A 10,583-nucleotide genomic window follows, 5' to 3' on the forward strand; every position below is an offset into this window, starting at 1 on the left:
ATAGATAACTTCCCTCTTTTTCTTAATAACAACTTTGTTATTAAAAGAGGCAGAATATCAAGTTCTTTGAATAGTTTAGAAACTGAAAACTAGTTCTTTCTAAACTTGGTGCGTAAAGACAATTACTCAAAAATCCATGTTTTATTCTTATCAAAAGATAAACATCTCCCACTGCAACAGCTACCATTTTTACAGTAGTGCCCATGTAGATGGTGTTTTAATTTTCATTTAGTTGCCGGGTTTCCTGGAACCCTACAATGAATTGCGGACATGATTAATGGCATCTGTATCTACACTCCAGGCTCTGGTAGATAACACCACTAAACATGTTTCAACTAATGAATTAAATACACCTATATTGTTCTTAGTTCTAAGAAGACAGTCTACCTTAATGTCCAAGTCCTATTTCCAATCATTACAATTTGGATTACTAAGTCTTTCTTATAGTATGACTACTAGGGGATTGACAAACATTTTAAATCCTAAGAATCACAAAAAATACTTGGTCAAGATCAACTCCTTAAAAATCCCCATGAATTTTGTATGCCATGATAGTGTGGACGTATACAAAATCGAAGAGGAGATTTTATTCATTAATTTTATTATCTCGTCAACTTTACTTTATGATGAATAAAATTAATAGTTGATCTGTCTTTGATCAAATATTTGGTCAAAAACTTTTGAATTTAAAAAATATTGATTCCTCAAACAATATTATTTAAATTCACCAACACCTCAAACACCGTGAATTTTGCATGCCACGTTAGAGTGGACGTATACAAATTCAACATTTGTAAAAGGAGGGTTTTAACCCATTAATTTTATTATCTTGTCAACCTAACTTTTTGACAAATAAAATTAATAGTTGGTATCATTTGGTCATACAAATAATAGCAGTGACTCCGATGGGGAGGATACTATTAGATGTGTCTAAGTGTATACCATTACTTGACACTAAGTCCATTAATAAGATTATGCCCCTTCCGTTGGGGAAGATCACACGCTCTTAATTAACTTCCTATAGTCATCCAAAAATGGAAGTCTATTCTAGTGATCCACAAACAAGCTCATCCGTTATGGAGGAAGGCACTCAGAGCCAACGCGCAAACTTATTTGCATCACTTACAAACCAGTAATGGAGACCATGGGATTTACTTAAAAATCCCTCTCCCACTTAGTTATTTATAAATGAAGAATTTTAACTATGCTAGCCTACTAAATATGTAAACTAACATGCACACACAGCACAATATAAAAGCAATAAATAGAAAATCTATTTTTCAACTATTATGGCTTTTATCTCTTGTTGTCCTCCGTGTGTTGTCATCCCAAGCTGCGGTCATATTTGGCCACTGCCACCGGGTCTAGCTGTCGCATCCATCTTGCTCCTAGTTCCGCTGCGCCTCTGGTCCTTAGAAGGTTCCACGCTTTGCAAGATTCGATCCGCGACATAAATAGAATTTTACATTTTGATCCTATATTCCTCGAAGGAATGTACATGTAAACTAGATCGAACATAAAATAAAATTTACATCCATCGATCCTATATTCCATAAAAGGAATGTACATGTAACTAGATCAAAAAATAAAATCCTAATAAAACTAAATACAGCTCCTGCTGTATTTTATAATACAATCATGCACACACAATAAAATGCCCTTGACATGTCCAAGGGTCCAATCACACACATAATAACTATAAGCCATAATAGTTGGATCCTGCATCCACAAAGTTAGCACATCCTAGTATTAACCTGCCTAAATTATGTATGACATGTGCATAATTAAACTAATACCAAATACACAGAGGCAAAACCCTAGCTCTGATACCAATTGTTGGTTGCTACTCGAAAAACCTAGAGGTTCAACTGTACAAAAATTTTGTACAAAGGTCTGAACCTTTTCCTAACTATCATGTGTTCTTTTAAATTAAATTTTGGATCGCCTGCGGAACTTAACACGTTTGATCCAAAAATTAATCTATATGTTCTTTTAGGTTTTGACTTTGATCTCCTGCGGAACTTAACACGTTCGACCCAAATCACCTTAAATTATTAATTCCATTAAATACTAATTTCCATAATTGGTTCCCAGTACTGACGTGGCGAGGCACATGACCTTCTTGGATATGGGAGCAACCACCACCGACTAGACAAAACCTTTTATAGAAATCTAATATTTAATATCCTAAAATAACTTTAGGTTAACCGAAAAGAACAATCAAATCACAAGGGAAAAAAAAATAAAAGAACACAACTTCGAAAAACATATTCGAAATACTAGAACGTAAGCCTCTTGTATTTGGTATTATTTCCATAAATAACTAGTATAATGCGGAAAGAAAAATTACTAGTTATACCTTGTAGAAAAACCTCTTGATCTTCTATCTTATTCCTCTTCTAACCTCGGACGTTGTGTGGGCAACGATCTTCCGAGATGAGTAACCACCAACCACCTTCTTCTCCTCCTAGCTAGGTTCGGCCACAAATAGCTTAACCAAGGATAAAGAACAAAACACCAACCAAGCTCCAAGAGATGCTAGCTTTCTCTCCTTCTCCTTCTTCTTCTTCTCCAAGTAGTATCCGGCCGCCACAAGAGCTCCAAGCCTTTGAGAGATTCGGCCACCACAAAGAGGGAGAGAAGAAGAGGATGGTCGGCCACTCCAAGGAATAAAAGAGGGAGAGAAATAATAGATGTTATATCTCATGAAGGCACCCTCACCCCTTCTTTTATATTCCTTGGCCTAGGCAAATTAGGAAATTTAATTACAATAAAATTTCCTTAATTCCCTTGACATGATTTAATTGAGAAAAATAAAATAAAATTTCCCCAATTAATCTCTAATGGCCGGCCACATCAAAAGAGGTAAATTAGACAAGTTTTAATCAATAATTAAAACTTCCTAATTTGTTTCCGAAAATTTTAAAAATTAAAATTTCTCTTTAAAAATCTCTTCATGGTTGATAAAAAGAAATTTCTATAATTTTAATTTTATCAACATGTGGATAATTTTAAAGAGAAAATAAAATATCTCTCCAATCTACAAATAAGGAAAGAGATCTAATCTCTTTCTTTAATCTTTTGTAGATCTTTTACAAGAGAGATATTTTAATTTTAATTCTCTTTAATAAATTATTTCTTCCACATAATAAAAATTAAAATTAAAATTCCTTTTTAATTTAATTTGGCCGGCCCCCACTAGCTTGGGTTCAAGCTAGGGCCGGCCACCCCAATTTATACCTAGGCCGACCCTAGCTTGGTTCCCAAGCTAGCTTAGCCGGCCCCCTATTGGTGGGTATAGAAGGTGGGTATGGGTGGGTATAGTACTCTATAAATAAGAGGCTACGATAGGGACCCAGAGGAAGAATTGGTTTTGGTCTCCTGATAAAATTAAGCATCCCGTGTTCGCCCCGAACACACAACTTAATTTTATCAATAATAATTCATTCCACTAGAGAACTACTATTGAACTACCGCACCAATCCCAAATTACATTTTTGGGCTCCTTCTTATTATGAGTGTGTTAGTCCCCCTGTGTTTAAGATATCGAATGCCCACTAATTAAGTGAGTTACTGACAACTCATTTAATTAATATCTAAGTCCAAGAGTAGTACCACTCAACCTTATTGTCATGTCGGACTAGGTCCACCTGCAGGGTTTAACATGACAATCCTTATGAGCTCCTCTTGAGGACATTATCAACCTAGTATCTCTAGGACACAGTTTTCTTCTATAATCAACAACACACACTATAAGTGATACCATTTCCCAACTTATCGGGCTTATTGATTCATTAAACTAAATCTCACCCATTGATAAATTAAAGAAATAAATATCAAATATATGTGCTTGTTATTATATTAGGATTAAGAGCACACACTTCCATAATAACCGAGGTCTTTGTTCCTTTATAAAGTCAGTATAAAAGAAACGACCTCAAATGGTCCTACTCAATATACTCTGAGTGTACTAATATAATTATATAGTCAAGATAAACTAATATCTAATTACACTACGACCTTCTAATGGTTTGTTCCTTTCCATTTTGGTCGTGAGCTACTGTTTATAATTTATAAGGAACCAATAACATGATCTTCTGTGTGTGACACCACACACCATGTTATCTACAATATAAATTAATTGAGCAACTACATTTATCATAAATGTAGACATTTGACCAATGTGATTCTTATTTCTAGATAAATGTTTATACCAAAAGCTAGGCTTTTAGTATACACTCTAACACGTATGACGTTCAACTTCAGGTTTTATATCGAGGAGGCATTGTGGTTTAACTGAGCAGCTACCCTTCTCCTCACTCTCAAATTCTCGACCAGAAAGTTTCAACACTATTTCTTCCAATTTTTCTATTCTGTCACCTTGATCAGAAAGCATAGCTTTTGCCTCCTTAAACTCTTTATGTTGCCTTTCATAGGCAGCCTTATCAATTTGCACCTTCCCTCTTGCAAGCTTGAAGAAGGATGATGAAGTGACATTTGCTCCTATGCCTCTCACACGTCCACCATGTTCGTTAGAATTCAAGGCCTTCATGAGAATATCCTCAAATGGTTTGGTAAAGGGCATCTTACCATCCTTCTTTTGGACAATATAATCATCCTGTCATGCATCCAAATACAATAACTTTAAATATATACATATATCATATATGTACAAAATAAGCAATTTATGTATACTTTTGCTTACAATCTTATTCACTGTTTGCTTCAACTCATCGCCAACATATTCCCCAGCTTTGTTGAGCCACCCTTTCTTCCAGAGGATGGCTCTGTTTATCTCTTCGTCATCACATAAAACACTGGACTGATACCAAAAACCACATGAAGTCAACGTACTCAACACCAACTATGACAACCATAAGTAGGAATTTATTAATGTTAACTAAATACTTACTATTTCTTCAGACAAACCCGCATATCCTTTTCGAGAAAGACGATGAGGGTATAAGTTTGCCTTGCTTCTTTGACTTTGTAGTTCACTTTTCCTCTACATAGTGATAGATGAATTATAACCACATATATCAACTAGAATTTAAAAAGACCACCTTAAACATCTTACTATAAAGTCTTCAGACATCCGATTAATCACAAAACTACTCCAATCTTCACGTGAAATGAAATGCCCTTGAGGTACCTTATTGAGAAGCTTCGGATTATTTCTATTTGGCTGGATGAATTTCCTGGTGAGGTGAGTTTTATACTGACGCCACTTGGTGTTTGCAGAGATCAAACACCCATTCCTCCATTTTGGGTCCAGTTGGTATGTCAACTACACAAACAAATATCTTAAGTGTATAAATAACAAAACAGAAAAAAATGCATCACATAAGAAAGTTTCATGTTACTTACATTGACGGATTCCCATATCATGTTCTTAACTTCATTCGACACTTGCTTCCAAGAGTTGTAATTAATATTAACTTTTTCTCGAGAAAGCACACCAATAAAACTTTGCAATTCAGAAGCCTTTTCGCCAACTGGCTGTCCATACTCATAAAATTTGACACTTTGTTTGACTCCCTGAATCCTTTGAACAACAAGCTTATTCATTTGTGTACGACCTCTTTTTGATCTTGTTGTTTGGGCCGTCCCTTCTGAACCTATGTCCTGGCTATCCTCAGCACCCTCTTTTTGATCTTGTTCTTTGTCTTTTGCATTTGTGTGTGAATACTTATCATCTTCACGTGCTAAATGGGCCTTTTTTCTATTGTTCATTGTGTCGAAAACCTAATCATAACAGTGAGAATTTGAAATAGAGCAGAGCATATCATTCAAAATCACAACAAAGTAAACATTCGTATATTTTAAAAAAAAACTACTACCAAACAATGAACCAAAGTTACCAAAATAAAGTAAATAGTCACATATATAAACAATACACAAAGTTACCAAACTAAAAATTCTCATTGTCAACCCAAATCCCATCACAATCTCCACGAATACAGGATGGTTCATTGCCATCAGTTTTGTCAATATCCATTGATGGCATCCCTTTTGTGAAACATTGGTAGTGGATTGAAGGATCTCCCAACTTATCATCAGTGATGTATTCAAAATACTCTCTATTTGTAGTTGAAAGTACAATAGACCATGTGGGATCTTGAGGGTCTTCTACATAAAATACTTGCTTTGCTTGAGTGGCCAAGATAAATGGGTCAGATTTGAATCCCATTCTCTTAAGATTTACCAAGGTGAAACCATTATCATCTACTCTAATACCAGTGTTATTCTCTACCCAATCACACTTAAACATTGGAACTCGAAAATCATGGTAATTGAGCTCCCATATTTCTTGTATCACACCATAATACATCATGTCTGTTATAATTGGATTCTTATCCTTTGAACTTGCAACTTGCATTGTTTGTGCCAGCAAGCTTACACTCGAGTTTTGAACAACTGTAACATTATCACGTTCTTTCGTGTAATAAGTGACCCCATCGATCATATAACTAGAGTATTTTAGCACTTGCTTGCTAGGTCCATTTGCCAACAGCTTCACTCTTTTTGATAATTGATTGGAGGAAGATGATGTTGTATTTGTAACCTACAATTCATCATAAGGGGGTTTAATTATTAAAAGTCTTAAAGTTCTTGTGTTCAATAATAAACATGCTAATATTTATGGTACTTACATGTTCATGGAACCAAGAAATAAAACTTCTGTGGTGTTTATCTTGTAACCACTTTGCACCTTTAATAGGAAATTTTTGCTTCAAGTGTGTCATATGTTCCCTAATCAAAAATTTTGAAGAGATTAATCATATATTTTTTTAAACAATTTCAGGAGATTATTACTGAATTAGAGGGCTTACACAATGTAAGGATCAACCTCAGCTTCATTTTCCAATACATACCGATGTGCTTGTTCCCACTCATCGTGACAACATAAGTGCACCTTGGCACCTGACAAGGACTTAGTGAGTATTGTTTCACGATGCTTTGATGGAATCCCTATCGTGTTCATATTAGATAGAAATTCTGAGCAAAACTCTACAGCTTCTTCAGCAATATAACATTCAGCCATGCATCCTTCTGGTGGATTTCTATTCCGCACATAACCTTTCAATGTTTTCATATATCTTTCAAATGGAAACATCCATCTATACCAAACTGGTCCACACAACTTGACCTCACGCACGAGATGAACTGTTAAGTGAACCATTATATCAAAAAATGAAGGTGGAAAATACTTTTCAAACAGACACAACGTCATCACAATTTCTATTTGTACTTTATCCAACTTTGAGGCATCTATTACTTTGTTACATAACACATTGAATAAGAAACAAAACCTTGTTATAGTATTTCTTACATGCTTGGGTAGAATACCACAGATGGCAATTGGAAGCAAATGTTGCATTAAGGTGTGGCAGTCATGTGATTTAAGACCAACCAGTTTTAGGTCTGATGTGCGTAGATTATATACTCTTTTATGCATGTTTTTACGCACATTTACATACTTTGAGCATGCTTGATCTATGCATTTTTATACTTCCAGCTTTCCTTTTTAGCATATTTACTCTTTTGGTTCGGAGATCTGCTTTTTGTGCATTTTCTGTACACAGGAGTCGAAATTGGTGAAGATTATGCGTCCTCGGGCAAGCTTGGAAGTAATTGAAGGGAGAGATCATCAGGCCGTGTACCACACATGGCCGTGTAGTCTTAACAGGAAGGGAAGAGGACATGGTCGTGTGAATCTCACACGGTCGTGTCTTGATTTGAAGAAATCAGAGCAGATGCCTTACATGGCCGTGTGGATCTACATGGTCGTGTGAGGTTTCCAGAGGCCAAGCAGGTGGTGGCCGTGTGCATCACACGGCCGTGTGAAGTTTCCAGAGACCAAGTAGGTGGTGGCCGTGTGCACCACACGGCCGTGTAGCATTTCCAGAGAGCAGGAGGGCCTTGGCCGTGTGCACCACACGGCCGTGCAGCATTGGCAGAGAAGGAACTGGACATGGCCGTGTGGATCTCACACGACCGTGTCGTGGGGCCTTGTGGCGCCCGATTTCCTCCTCTATTTAAACCTTCCTTCATGAATTGAAAGGGGATCTCTCCACCTTTGGGAGAAGGCAAGATTTGGTGGTTTCCTCCCAATCTTAGGAGGATTTCTAGGCGATTCAAGGGGAGTTCTTGACGATTTCGACTCCGGAGCGAGGATTGGATCCGAAGACGAGGCTTCTTCGTAGATAAGTTTTCTCTTTCCCCCTTTTCTTGGTTTCTTGGATTGGGGATTTAAGAAATGCTTGTATTCTTTATTTCTTCGGGTTTTCTTACTCGATTCATGGAGTAGATCTTGTATTCTAGGATGAAGGGAGTATTTGTATGATGGATTGATGTAATCTCTTATGGATTTTCCATTTTCTTGTTTCAATGACATTATCTTGCTTGTATCAATTAGATCTTGAATGATTGATGGTGATTCGTGCTTAATTCTCATTCTTGATTAATTGTTTGGATTTCTTATGGACTTTGTAAAGATAAACTCTCACTCGATCATCCGAGGGATCCACGTGACAGGTGCAAGCCCGTGTTAGGACGTTTGAGAGACAATCTTGAAGAGGAAATAGGAATATTCAAGAGAGTAGGATGGATTTTGTGATTAGTTTCTTGTATCTTGATAGATTAATAAGTCGTGGGCTTCTATGTTGATATCCGAGGAAGGCATAGTAATAGGTGCACTTCTGTGTAAGGACAACATAGGTTCATGTCTAATTAATCCTATTTAGATACATTTCTCAGTCCTTAGCCGGTTGTCTATTGCAAGCTAGAGAGAACCGACAACTTTCTACATGTTTGGCAATTGAGGGATAAGAATTGGTGAACCATTTACATTCGAGAAATCCTACAAAGAAACCGAAATTCCTAGAATCTCCCTTTATCATAACCCAAAACACTAAACTCTTGTTTGTTGATCTTTAATATTAGATTTGTTTACCCTTACTTTGCATTTGAGACGATTGGATAGTTGTTTAGCTAATTCGCATTGAGACATTTCTAGTGCTTATTCCAATCCCTGTGGATACGATAATCTTTTATATTACTTGCTACATTTCCGTACACTTGCGGATCGTAACAAGTTTTTGGCGCTGTTGCCGGGGATTACGCTATAACATTAGGAATTATCAATTGAGTTAGACTAAACATAACATTTGTTTTCCTTTCATATTGCATAGTTGTAACTAATCATTAGATTTCTGTTTTTACTTTCTTGTATATCTTTCACTTCTTGTTAATTCTTTTTGTACAAATTCAATTCTGCATTTTTGATTCTTCTATTTTTCTTTTTCTGTCAAATTGCCATTTGCTATCTTGTTCTTGTGTATGCGAAGATCTAACTTTGCAGGGGAATTCTTTCCTTTTGACCCTGAGATTGATAGAACTTTCCATAAAAGAAGAATTCTACAATGGCAAATTGAAGAACAGGAACATTTGAACATGGCAAATAGACCACTCAAGGATTATGTAGCACCCTATGCAAGAGATTTTCGTTCTAGTATTTCAAGACCTTTAGTGGAAGCTAATAACTTTGAGATCAAACCCGCAATCATATCTATGGTGCAGCAGAACCAATTTGGTGGAGGACCTCATGAAGATCCCAATCAACACTTAGAGGTCTTTTATGAAATATGTGGTACCATGAAAATGAATGGAGTTCCTTCAGATGCAGTTAGATTATTGTTATTTGGGTTTTCTCTAAGAGATAGGGCAAAGCAATGGATGAATTCTTTAACCCCCAATAGCATCACCACTTGGGAGCAGTGTGAGCAACAGTTTCTTGATAAGTTCTATCCACCAAGCAAAACGGCTCATATGAGGAATTTAATTGCAAGCTTCAAGCAAACTGACTCAGAATCTCTTTTTGAAGCATGGGATAGATATAATAGTATGCCCAAACAATGCCCACATCATGGGTTGGAAAGATGGTTAGTGTTGCACACTTTTTATAATGGTATCAATTATCATACCAAAGTGTCCCTTGATTCAGCTGCTGGAGGGGCACTTATGAACAAAAGCTTAGATGAAGCCGAAGAAATCATTGAAAGTGTAGCACAAAATCATCATCAATGGGAAAATGAAAGAAGTGGTGGCTATTCTTCTGTAAACCCAACAATTAAAGCATCAGGGAAGTTTGATGTAGATGCAGTCACTCTTTTGTCTGCAAAATTGGACGCTCTTACAAAGAAATTTGAGAATATGGGGGCTAGTGCTAATATGGTCAATGCTATTAGTACATCTTGTGAAGTATGCGGGAGTTCAGAGCATTCAAATGACTCATGTCCATTGGGAGCTATCACTGCACAAATCAATCAACTTGAACAATGTGATGCAATCATGAGTTACAATCAAAGGCAGAACAACCCATACTCAAATACTTATAACCCTGGATGGAAGAGTCATCCAAATTTTTCTTACAGAAATAATCAAGATCAAGGACCATCTATGGGGGCAAGACCAAATTTCCAAGCTGGGCAACAAAATTTTCAACATCTATCTTCTCAAGGCTTACCAAAGTCAAATGTTGAAAAGATGCTTGAAGAAATTATCTCAAGTCAGAATGAAAT

General features: G+C 36.4%; 1 non-coding gene across 1 annotated transcript; it reads right to left on the minus strand.

The window, feature by feature from the left end:
- Positions 1–9,829: 9,829 nt before the first annotated feature.
- Positions 9,830–9,935, minus strand: LOC122054420. The gene has a single exon (XR_006132735.1). It is a non-coding gene; the product is annotated as a small nucleolar RNA R71 (small nucleolar RNA).
- Positions 9,936–10,583: the final 648 nt, after the last annotated feature.

This window comes from Zingiber officinale, chromosome 3A, assembly GCF_018446385.1.
Source record: "Zingiber officinale cultivar Zhangliang chromosome 3A, Zo_v1.1, whole genome shotgun sequence".
Taxonomy (NCBI): domain Eukaryota; kingdom Viridiplantae; phylum Streptophyta; class Magnoliopsida; order Zingiberales; family Zingiberaceae; genus Zingiber; species Zingiber officinale.